A 12,055-nucleotide genomic window follows, 5' to 3' on the forward strand; every position below is an offset into this window, starting at 1 on the left:
TCAAGCAAACTGCTTCTGATGCTGATTCTACTAGTTTGTGGCACAATTATACTGTAGTCCTTACACCTGGCGGAATAGTTCACCTTTACATGTTAGAGACTGAGATCCAACCCAGTCTTTAGTTTCAGCTCCCTATTTACCATAGGGTTACCAACTGCCAAGAACTAGCTGGAGATCTCCTGCTATTACAACTAATCTCCAGCCGACAGAGATCAGTTCATCTGGAGAAAATGGCCACTTTGGCAATTGGACTCTATGGCATTGAAGTCCCTCCCCTCCCCAAACCCAGCCCTCCTCAGGCTCTGCCCCAAAAACCTCCCGCCTGTAGGGAAGAGGGACCTGGCAACCCTACCCACCCCCAGAACCACATTGAGAAACATACCCAGTTAAAGAGAACAGAAATATTTATTTAGGAAGGCCCATGACTAGTCGGTTTCAGGTAGCCGGCTCAAGGTTGACTCGGCCTTCCATCCTTTTGAGCAGTGCCGGATTTACGTATAAGCTAAACATGCTATAGCTTACGGCCCACTCTCTTGGGGCCCCCAAAAAAATTTAAAGGAAAAAAAAACTGGATGTACATTGTGTTTCTAAAGGAACTTTTGTTTTTGCCAAATGCCAATGTGCTTGCATTAAGTTTGTTATGAATAAAAAATCATTTTAAGTTAGAGCTTAATAATTATTTCACTACTAATATACTTCTTCTTAATTGTATTTCAGTTCAACAATTACTTTGATAAAATACATATTTTGTTATGTGCAAATGGCTTTAGATACCTATTAGGTCCATAAATTACCATACAGCATATATTCAACACAAAAAACAGCGACAATTTGTTGTTGACAAAGGACAGCTGGACATATAAAGGGCTCCATTACCTTCAATAGCTTAGAGCCTCATCAAACCTAAATCCGGCCCTGCTTCCAAGGTTGGTAAAACGAGTACCCAGCTTGCTGGGGGTAAAGGGAAGATGACTGGGGAAGGCACTGGCAAACCACCCCATAAGTCTGCCTAGTAAACGTCGGGATGTGACGTCACCCCATGGGTCAGGAATGACACGGTGCTTGCACAGGGGACCTTTAGCTTTTATTACTAGATAGAGATAGTTACGCTTCTAGCTTCAAGGCTGACAAGAAGAGAAGAGTGGGAAGGAAAAAGAAATCAGCCTGAAAATGGCAAGGAAACACCCTTTCTACTGTGCTGAAGACTCTATCTTTGCTCCTTTGCTGCCCCCTGTAGGGGATACTACTCTCATACACTTGACGTTATAATTTCCTTCCTTCCTTTAATGGTACAGCTCCTAGACCAGTGGTTCCCAACCTTTTTTTGACCAGGGACCACTAGGACTTTTTTGTTCAGTGCAGGGACCCCAAGGTTCAAAATAAAAATTCCTAGAATTTGAAAATAAACTTTAATTATAACTGTTAGTTAAACATTAAACTTAGAATAATATTTGAATATATATTTTTATAATAGAGAACTTTTAATTTAAAATATTAATTTATTATGGGTTTATAACTTTGTTTCGCGGACCTTAATTTAGTTCTCGCGGACCCCTGGGGGTCCACGGACCCCTGGTTGGGAACCAGTGTCCTAGACAATAGGCTGTGAGGTAACCACTTTGAACGGCTGGGCAGAATTTTTAAAATTATTTTATTTTATGTAATTTATTTAATTGCATGTACGTTCTTTAAATTATCCTTGTGTCTCTTAAATTCAAATAAACCCAAAATAAATTTCGCTACTGGGACTCTGATAGCTGGATCACAACCACCCAAGAGAAATTGTAGCTTATTAGCTACAGGCATTTCTGTATCAGGAATTAACGGATTGATCAGCTGTGTTCTTAAGTGATTATATCTTCTACAATAAAATAAGACATGTTCCATGGTTTCAATAGAACCAGTTTCACATCTACATAGATACTTGGAGTAGGGCTTTTTAGAATAGCGCCCACTCAAAACAGCTGTGCGTAATAAATTGAATCTTGCCAAAAAGAAGGCTCTTCTGTAAACTGGGATGGTTAAGAAATCAATATACAGACAATGAGAATTTGAATATGTAAGCCCCCCAAAAGCAGGCGGAGATGTTATATTTTCAGCATTACTAAGAAAGTGTTCTGCTGCATCCTACCAGGAGTCCATCTAGTCAAACATCTGTTTCATCCAGTGGCAAACCTTGTTTCATCCAGTTGCCCTTGAGGGCCAACAAACAGGGCACAGAAGGGAAGGCATTCCCTTGATGTTGCCTGCTAGTACTAGTATTCAGAGGTTTACTGTCTCTGCATATGGAGGTTTCCTTTACTAACAGTGGCTAGTAACTAGTGATGGACCTCTCCTCCATAAATCCATTTAACTCTGTTTTACAGCCATCTCTGCTCATGGCCGTTACTTCATTCACTGACAATGAATAGCACAATGATTGGTGGTGTTTATTTTTGCCTTAACTCTTAAGTGCTTACTTGGATTATTAACTATTTGAGCTGTGTATCCTATGCACATTTACTTGGGAGCTAGTGGGATTTATTGCCAAATATACTTGCAAGCACTCAGGTTGTATGGCTGTAAGGTTCCTACTTGGAATTAAATTCCACAAATAAATTAGACATTCATGTAAATAAGTTTACGCAGGTCCTCTGCAGTTGTTACAGAAGGCTGTCTCACAGACACCTGATACTTCTGAATCTACACACATTAAATACAGATTAATACTGAGTGTATTAATTCTAGCTGTCTTCCACTCAGGGGCTACCTCTGTAGCTAAAATAGTTCTCTCAAGAAAGTGAGTATGAGCTTTGTGTGAGCTGGTTAACTTCAGACTTGGAGACAAACTCTTTAAAGCTTAAGAACTTGAGAATATAAGAAGAGCCCTGCTGGATCAGACCAGTGGTCCATTTAGTCCAGCATCTTGTCTCACATAGTGATCATGCAGTTATTCTGGAGGGCCAGCAACAAGGCATAGAGCAGGGGCGTCGAACCCATTTGATATGATATAACTGTCATTTGGTCGGGCTGGGCCACGTGTACCAGCCTGCAATGGGCTTGCCAGCCCAGATTAGGACTGGGGTGTGTGTGTCTGCCTTGGCTGGCGAGCCTGCAGCACGCTCATCAGCCCTGATCGAGAGGGGTGGTGGTGGCTGCCTCAGCTGGTGAGCCCATAGTGCATTTGCCAGCCCTGATCAGGAGCAGGGGTGGTAGCAATGGCCAGCCCAGATCTGGAGTGGGGGGGGGGGTGTTCCTTGGCTGGCAAGCCCAGTGCATACATTGCCTCCCCCAGCAGCCCCCAATTTCGGGGGCGGTGGGGAAGGGCGATCAAATCATTGGGCTGGAGCCCAGCATGTACATTGCCCTACCCAGCAGCCCCCCAACTTGGGTGGTCCAAGCACAGGACTGGAGCCCCCACCTTCCTATTCCCGCTGCCTCTAGGCTCCATCCTCCATGTGGAGGTCCCAGCTGGCAAGTGGCATGGATCAGAAGCCCCCCACAGCCCAGAATTGGGAGCGGGTGGGTGGCTGCCTCGGCTCCCTGGACAGATAACAGCCCTCAAACGGTCTGATCCAGCACACGGGCCTTATCTTTGACATTCTTGGCATAGAGGCTGCAGCCATTCCCTGATTATGCCATCTGGTGTTGCTCCTCAGAGGTTTACTGCCTCTGAATGTAAAGATGCTCTTTAGTTACCATGGCTAGCAGCCACTGATAGACCTATCCTCCATGAATCTGTCTAATTCCTTTTTAAACCTATTTATGCCTGTGGCCATCAATACAACCTCTGGTAGCACATTCCACATTTTAATTATTAATTGAGAAAAGACATATTTCCTTTTGTCTCTTTTGAATCTACTGCCTATTAAGTTCATTAGATGCCCCCAAGTTCTATTGTTTGGGAAGAGAGAGAAGTTCTTTCTGCCCACTCTCTCTGTCCACTCATAATTGAATAAATCTCTATCATGTCCCCCTTAGTTGTCACTTTTTTAACCTGAAAAGTCTTATACTCTTCAGTCTTTCCTCATAGGATGTGCTCCAACCCCTTAATCATCTTAGTTCTTCTTTTATACTTTTCCAGTTCTGCAGTGCCCTTTTAAAGATATGGTGGCTAAAACTGCACACAGTATTCCAAATGAGGCTGTGCCATAGCTCTATACAGGGGCATTACAATATCAGCTTGTTTTATTTTCAGTCCCTTCCCTATTAAATCCTTAACATGGAGTTTGCATTTTTCACTGTTGTGGCACACTGAATTGATATTTTCATTGAGCTATCCACTATGACCCCAAGATCTTTTTCCTTCTCAGTTTCAGCATGTTTCAGACCTCATTAATAATAAGTATTGGCTAATACTTTAAGAACTTGGTGTTTTTTTGTTTCAATGTACCTACACTGATCTTCATTTGCCATATTGTTGCCCTCTCACCCAATTTGCGGAAATCCTGCGGGAGCTCTTCACAATCAGCAAACTTGTCCACTACAGATCATTTATGAATAATTTAGATAGCACCAGTCCTGATACTAATCCTCATTGGACCCCACGGCCTTTCCTCTTGCTGCCCCCCCTGCAGGGTCTTCTTTTCTTTTTGTACAGCAGGCATTGCTTACTCCAATATAAAAGGCAAAGGTAAAGGTCCCCTGTGCAAGCACCGGGTCATTCCTGACCCATGGGGTGACGTCACATCCCGACATTTTCTAGGCAGACTTTACCAACTCCTTAAATATGCTTCAATGTCCACAATCTCTTGAAATTCTTTAACTGGAAACATCAGGTCAGGCTAAGGAAAGGGGGAACAGCAACAACATCCCCAAAAGCCCAACAATGCCAATTCCTAATAAAACATTGGATGGGGGAGTGACCACCTCTGATTTACTTTTTTTTTTTACCCTTAAAGGTAAAGCTAAAGGTCCCCTGTGCAAGCACCGGGTCATTCCTGACCCATGGGGTAACGTCACATCCCGACGTTTTCTAGGCAGACTTTGTTTACAGGGTGGTTTACCAGTGCCTTCCCCAGTCATCTTCCCTTTACACCCAGCAAGCTGGGCTCTAGTCAGCAACAGCTGCAAGCCAATACACAACATGTGAGAGTAGCTAAATGTCCTCTTTTGTCCTCTTGGCTTTAGCTATTTCCCCTACCACCTATGTAAATTGCAAAGGTACCAATTGGAGTATCTGTACAACTCTTCCATAAAGTGGGAAAATAAAGGTTAAATTACTTGTACTCTGCTACAAAGGTGTCCTGTGAAGTTAGAACATGTGATGAAACAAACCTATCTTAAATGGCTCCTCTAATTGTTGTTTACAATAGCCAGAAGTATTAGCCTGACCCATCTAAGGATGACTATAACCTAAATACAAACATAGTTTGGTTCTGATTGAATGATCTGATTGAATGATCAGCATTAGGCAATTGAACTATAGGCATGTTCTGCCAAATTACACATCCTTAAGCCTAATTATTTCAGTGGAACAAAGCATGCTTAAGTGACTACAATATTTCAAGTAGACAGTATAATACACAATACAGAAGATATTTATACCACTTTCTAGTTTGGAGTTTTATGACAATTATGGCTTCCAGGTAAGGAAGAGACATTCTGAAACACATCAGAAAGTTTGTAAGTGAACTAAAGCTAAAATGTATCTATCAACCAATATTTCAATGTTTTTATACAAAGACTGTAGATAGCCATGCAATTTTACATGTATAACTTTGTTAAATAAATGGCCAAATCACTTACAATCCATTGCAGTCTGCTTTCCAACCATTCTATAGTAACATTGCATCTATATGTCTAATTCCCAACTGTGCCCACTATCTGCGGATACTTAAATCCGCAGATAAGGGGCACAGTTACCCCCAAACAGATGTTTCTTCAAATTTGGGATACTCCCCAAGTTTGCAGAAAAATCTGAAAAATAAAAAAATAAAATAAACAAGGAGTTTAAATCCCCCCCAAATAAAAAAGCATCACCTATGCATACGTAGACAATGCACTTACCTTTTAGGTAAGCCCCGCTGCTGCTGCGGCTTCTTTGGCCATCCCAGGAGGATGCCAGGAGAGGTTCTGCGCCCAGCTGGAGTGGCAGAGGACACTGGGAGAGGCTCTGTGCCTTGTCATGGCAGTGGACAATGCTGGGAGCCACTTCGCACCTGGCTGAGGTGCTGTAGGACACCAGAAGGGGCTCTGCGCCCATCAGTGGTGGCAGAGGACACCGGGAGAGGCTCTGTGCCTGGCCGTGGCTGTTGATAATATTAGAAGAGGCTCTGCACCTGGACGCAGCAGCCGAGGATGCCAGGAGAGGCTCTGCACCCAGCTACAGTGGTAGCACACATTGGGTGAAGCTCCAAACCCAGCTACTGCCAGGAGCTGCTTTAGGATAGGAGGGAAAAAAGAGGGGGGGGGAGAGAGAAAGAAAGGTGATTGGCTTAGGCAAGGAGAGAAAGAAGGGGGGTTGGCTTGGGTGGAGAGAGAAAATCATAAAAAAACAAAAAAAGAAGGAATGACAGTAGTGGAGGATGAGGAATGTCAGTAGCCATGGCTGAAATGAAAAAAAGAAGACAGACACAGATAGAAGGAATGACAGTAGCGGTGTGGGGAGAGGCAATGGTAGGGCAAATGGGAAGGCTGCCCTCACAATTTCCGTGAGGGTCCCTGCTTGTAAAACATATATTTCATGCAAATGATTAATCTTTAACCTACTTTCCCATATTCTAACTAAAATGATTTTTTATCATTGCTGATATATTATACACTTAAGTATTCTTCTTTAACATGAGCTTCCATTTTACTGTGATCACAATTTGAGTAGTAGCTATCAAATTCATGACTACCTAAACCCCCTTAAAACACTTAGTGAGAATTATCAGCAGTTACAGAGGAATGTTCAATAATATTTATAATAATAGAGGGCAGAAAGGGGCTGGATCAATAACAGGAAGATGAAATATTTGCAAGGTGTTATTATAATATATAGCTCCTGACTATGAATGGCAATTGTCATGGGTCAGCCTGCTGAAACATCCTCAGATGAAGAGGAAACAGAGGAAGAAGGAAGTGTGAGGAGTAGCAGCAGCAGGCAGAAGTCAGTGTGGGAAGAGTGGAGCAGCCACAGGCAGAGAAGGCCTCACCGTGTCTGCAGCCTTCCAGCTCAGATGATCCAGCTGTGCCTGAGCCCCCCAACCCCAGTCAGCGTCACCAGAGGGTGCGCCAAAGCCACTGGAGCAGGAGCACAGAAGGTTCAGAGTGGGAATACAAGACAGGCGATGGAGAATTAGCTATTAAAAATAAACAATTGGCCTTACTTCTTATATGCCTGATGATATTAAGAAAACCACTACTTTTCAGGCACGATTTTTGTACACATGCAGTGGTCTCCTTCCATCCTTAGCAGAAACAAACCTGTTGTCTTAGCTACTAGCAATAATTTGCAATAACTTGAGCCATTGGGCTAGTATACACAGTGTACTTTAAATATCATTGAAGGCCAATCACATAATTACAGTATTGGAAGAGACTCCAAATCATCAAACATTACACAAAAAACATACCCAGGTTTACCACATAATGTCCACTTCTGTAATTGCATCTATAGAAATAGAGGAGTTAAAGTACATATATATCTATATACTATATCCCAAGTGTGCCCCCTATCTGCAGTTAACTAAATCCACAGATAGGAGGCACACTTACCCCAAAGATACTTCTTCAAACTTGAGGGACTCCCCAAGCCTGAAAAAGTTAAAAATACATTGTGGAGTGGCATCTTTCCCCCAACAAAATACAAAAAATGATGAACCTTGACAATTGTTGGTACTGTAACCTTGCTGAAGCCGATTTCCTACACATGTGGTGGGGTTGTAGAAGAGCTAAGGCATACTGGAAGAAAGTGATCCAAATTATAGCTAACAGTCTCGAAATAAATATTCCAGCAAATCCTGAGACCATTTTACTAAATTATATTCCAGATATACAAAAAGATCTACGAGACATATTCCTTCACATGTTAACAACAGCTAGAATTAACTTTGGAAGATATTGGAAAGGAAACAAATTCCCGGATATAAACAATTAGATAGATAAGGTTAAACAAATGTACGTATTAATTAAGCTGACTTACTATAAAAATGATAAAGATATGGAAATCTAGATGCTGTCTGGATCCCAATAATCTCCAGAATGGAAAAATCTTTCAAAAATCTGGAATGTGGAGAGGAAGACAAGTAATGTTTTTGCTGGCTTTAATATGCGTAGCTGAGTTTGTTATCTATTATTATTATTATTATTAGTAGTAGTAGCAGCAGTAGTAGTAGTAACAGTATGTAAATTTGATTGATATTTTCTGTTTCTTTTTATTTTCCCCAATTTTAGGTATGTATGTAATTTTTATGTATGTAATAAAGTTATTTTTTAAAAATACATTGGGGAGATTGAAATCCAGAGCAGCAGCTGAATAGCTTCGGGCTTTCCTGGAGGACACATCGGCTGTGGACCCATTTTAGTTTGGCTTTCAACCTGGCGCCTTGACAGAGACAGCTCTGGTCACCCTCACAGTCGATCTCCATCAACAGTTGGATTGAGGTGGGTCAGGACTGTTCATTCTGTTAGATCTTTCAGCAGCCTTTGACACAGTCAATTACAATCTTGTAAACCAGTGCCTTGCCTACATTGGAATTCGGGGTACAGCCCTTCAATGGCTGTGCTCCTTCCTCCATGGTCAGGGACTGAGGCCGGGTAATGCTTGGGGGGAGGGGTGTTGCCATGGCACTCCTTGGTGTATGGGGTTTAGCAATGTGATACATTTGGATTAGCTTGAGACCAACCCACTTTAATTACACAGGCCCAGGTATATTTTCAATGCCACAACAATGAGAACATTTAGAGATGTTGTCTGTGAGACTAATTATGGCAGGGACGTCAAACTTCTGAGACTTTTCTCAGTAGCCCCACAAAATTACACCTACACTCTTCCTGATCCATACATATGATAGATCTCATATGCAACAGCAATGAAGTAAATGGTAGAGAAGGAAAAAGTATGTAGTAATTGCTATCTTTAAATGTCAGTGAAGAGAGGGGAATTTGGGGCAGTGTGTGCAAACAAGATCTCGGGGTACGAGTGGACTGTAAGTTAAACATGAGCATCCAGTGTGATGCAGCAACAAAAAAAGCTAGTGTGACCTTGGGGTACATCAACAGAGGCATAACATCCAAATCGCAAATGTCATAGTTCCACTGTATGCTGCATTGGTCAGGCTGCACCTGGAGTACTGTGTGCAGTTCTGAAGGCCTCACTTCAAAAATGATGTGGACAGAATTGAGCTGGTGCAGAGGAGAGTGACGAGGATGATTGGGGGCCTGGAGACCATGCCTTATGTGGAAAGGCTGAGGGAGTTGGGAATGTTTAGTGTGGAGAAGAGGAGGTTGAGGGAGGAACATGATTTTTTTAAGTATTTGAAGGGCTGTCACTTAGAGAAGGGCAGGAAGCTGATTCTGTTGGCAGTAGAGGATAGTACACACAATAATGGGTTTAAATTGCGGGAGGAAAGGTACCAGCTGGATATTAGGAAAAACGTTTTTACAGTAAGAGTTGTTCGACAGTGGAATCAGCTACCTAGGGAGGTGGTGAGCTCCCCCTCACTGGCAGTCTTTAAGCAGAGGGTGGGCAAACACTTGTCTGGGATGCTCTAGGCTGATCCTGAATTGAGCAGGGGGTTGGATTAGATGGCCTGTATGGTCCCTTCCAACTCTATGATTCTATTCAATGTTTAAGTAAAGAAAAATATTGGGAATTAAAAAAAATAGGTTAATTTGAACCCCATCCCTGCCACCCAACTCAACCTCTTCCTGACCTCAGAGGCTGAGGTAGGTTAGACAGTCAATGGCACCCATCTTGTCCCTATTTATTTTACAAGAGCCCTGATCCCTTTACACACTGGGTCCCCATTCTGTTTCCCAGAGACACCGTCAGCCAGGGCAGCCCAGTTCCCTTTTCAACCACTGCTCGCCCAGATATTTGCCTGAGCGATTTGTTTAGGGAACTAAATACTGCCTCCCTTTCATGCAGCCGCCATTTACATAAATACAAGTGGGGACCTGCATGAAATTTTCAGGGGCAGTTATCCCATTTCTCCCCACCTTTGCTTCCTCCCCTCTCCCCCACTTCTCTCAGTCTCCTACTCTTTTTCCCCCCTCTTTTTTTTTCCAGGTACAGAACCTGAAGACTGGACACTCAAGAGCCTGCTCATTATTCACCATCACAAGGGAGTAAGTATAAATCTAAGGAAAGAGAATGGTGTTCACCACCTAATTTCTTTTCCTCTGCTCAGATGCTGTAGCATATTGTAGTATTAGTCATTGCTTACAAAAAGCAAGAACAACAGTCTCCCAGTCTCTCTGCCTCCTGCTGCTCCTTTTCTTACTCTCTTCTTCATGCCTGTTTCTCTCTCTCCCTCCCTCCCTCCCTCCCCCCACACTATTGGGTATATTTAGTTAATATAGCAGAGTTTGCCCAGCCATGGAAGTATGACACTGAGTGCAATAAATCAATCATCCAAAAAATGTAACTTGCAAAAAGAAAAACGTACATTTATTCAAGTAGATTCTGGTCACATTTTTGTTGCAGTTGATAGAGAGACAGAAACCTAATGTATAGAGAACGTTTCCCTAACACAAATGACCAGCTGTTCCAGCATCAAGTGTGTGCAAGTATTATATATTTATTTCTACAGGAAAATCCTGCACAAATGTCCATCTCCATTATAGTCCATGTAAAAAGTAAGAAGGAACAAGGTGGAGCCTTGAGAGGGTGAGGTTTAGGGTTGGAAGCAACCTTAGCAGGGTATAATGCCATAGAGTCAAAGCAGTCATTTTTTCTGGGGGAACTGATCTCTGTCATCTGGAGATCAGTTGTAATTCTGGGTGTTCTCCAGTCCTGACCTGGAGGTTGACAATGCTAGTTCCCTTGGAGGAAATTGCTGCTTTGGAGGGTGGAGTCTGTTAAGTCCACGTGGGGGAAGCACATGAGGTCAGAGACAGAGTTCCAACAGCAACCGCTTTATTATGCAACGAGAACAGAACTAACTTACAGCGACCGGACCCCTGCTTATATGCCCCCCTGGCCGCCTGCGGCCACTCCCCCCCGGTCCGTGGTTGGGAGGGGAAACCCAGTAGCCAATGGGAACATACAGTTCAGGAGCCTTGGAGAACACCAAGCTGCCCAGGGTTTCCCCTGAGGCAGTTACAAGGATCATTGTTCCCTTGATTCAATCACCCACACCCATACATACATACATACATACATAACAGAGTCTATGGCATTATACCCTTCTGAGGTCCCTGCCCTACTCAAATCCCACACTCCCCAGGCTCCACCCCTCAAATCTCCAGTAATTTCCCAACCTGGAGATGGCAGCCCTATCTCCATCCCACCCAAAAGCCAAACTAGCTTTATCTGCCCCTCTGTCTTAAGCTTTCTGTCTCCCCTCCCTCCCGGTAGCCTCTACCTTGGAAAACTATGGTCTTTTTCCACTGTGGGGACCAAAGCAGCTTACATTAGTCACCCCTCTTCCCTTTTATCTGCACAGCAGCCCTATGAGGTAGATTAGTCTGAAAGTGACTGGTCCAAAATCACCCCGTGAGATTCCATAGGAAGATGGGGATTTGGACCGGGGTCGTGCAGGGTCTAGCTCTAACTGCTACACCACACTGGCTTTTATAGGGTGGCTGCTGTTGAACAGTGGCACTAACAGTATATAAACTAGTACCCAACCTCAGATATAAAATTATATTAAACACTCACAGTAGTGTATTTATACATGTATTGGTATAAACATAAACATAAACATGGTTGCAAATCAATATCTATTTTACATTTTTGATACAGTTCTTACAAATTAGGGTTGCCAACCTCCAGGTATTGTGCAGGAATTGCTGGAATTACTGAGATATAATGGACAACACACAAGTGTGACAAGTGTATCAAAGTGTATCAAGTGTACAAATTAACAAATAACAAACACACAATATGATACAGAACTCTTTCAAAGTCCAAGGTACAAAATGCTAG

Source organism: Euleptes europaea, chromosome 8, assembly GCF_029931775.1.
Source record: "Euleptes europaea isolate rEulEur1 chromosome 8, rEulEur1.hap1, whole genome shotgun sequence".
Classification (NCBI taxonomy): Eukaryota; Metazoa; Chordata; class Lepidosauria; order Squamata; family Sphaerodactylidae; genus Euleptes; species Euleptes europaea.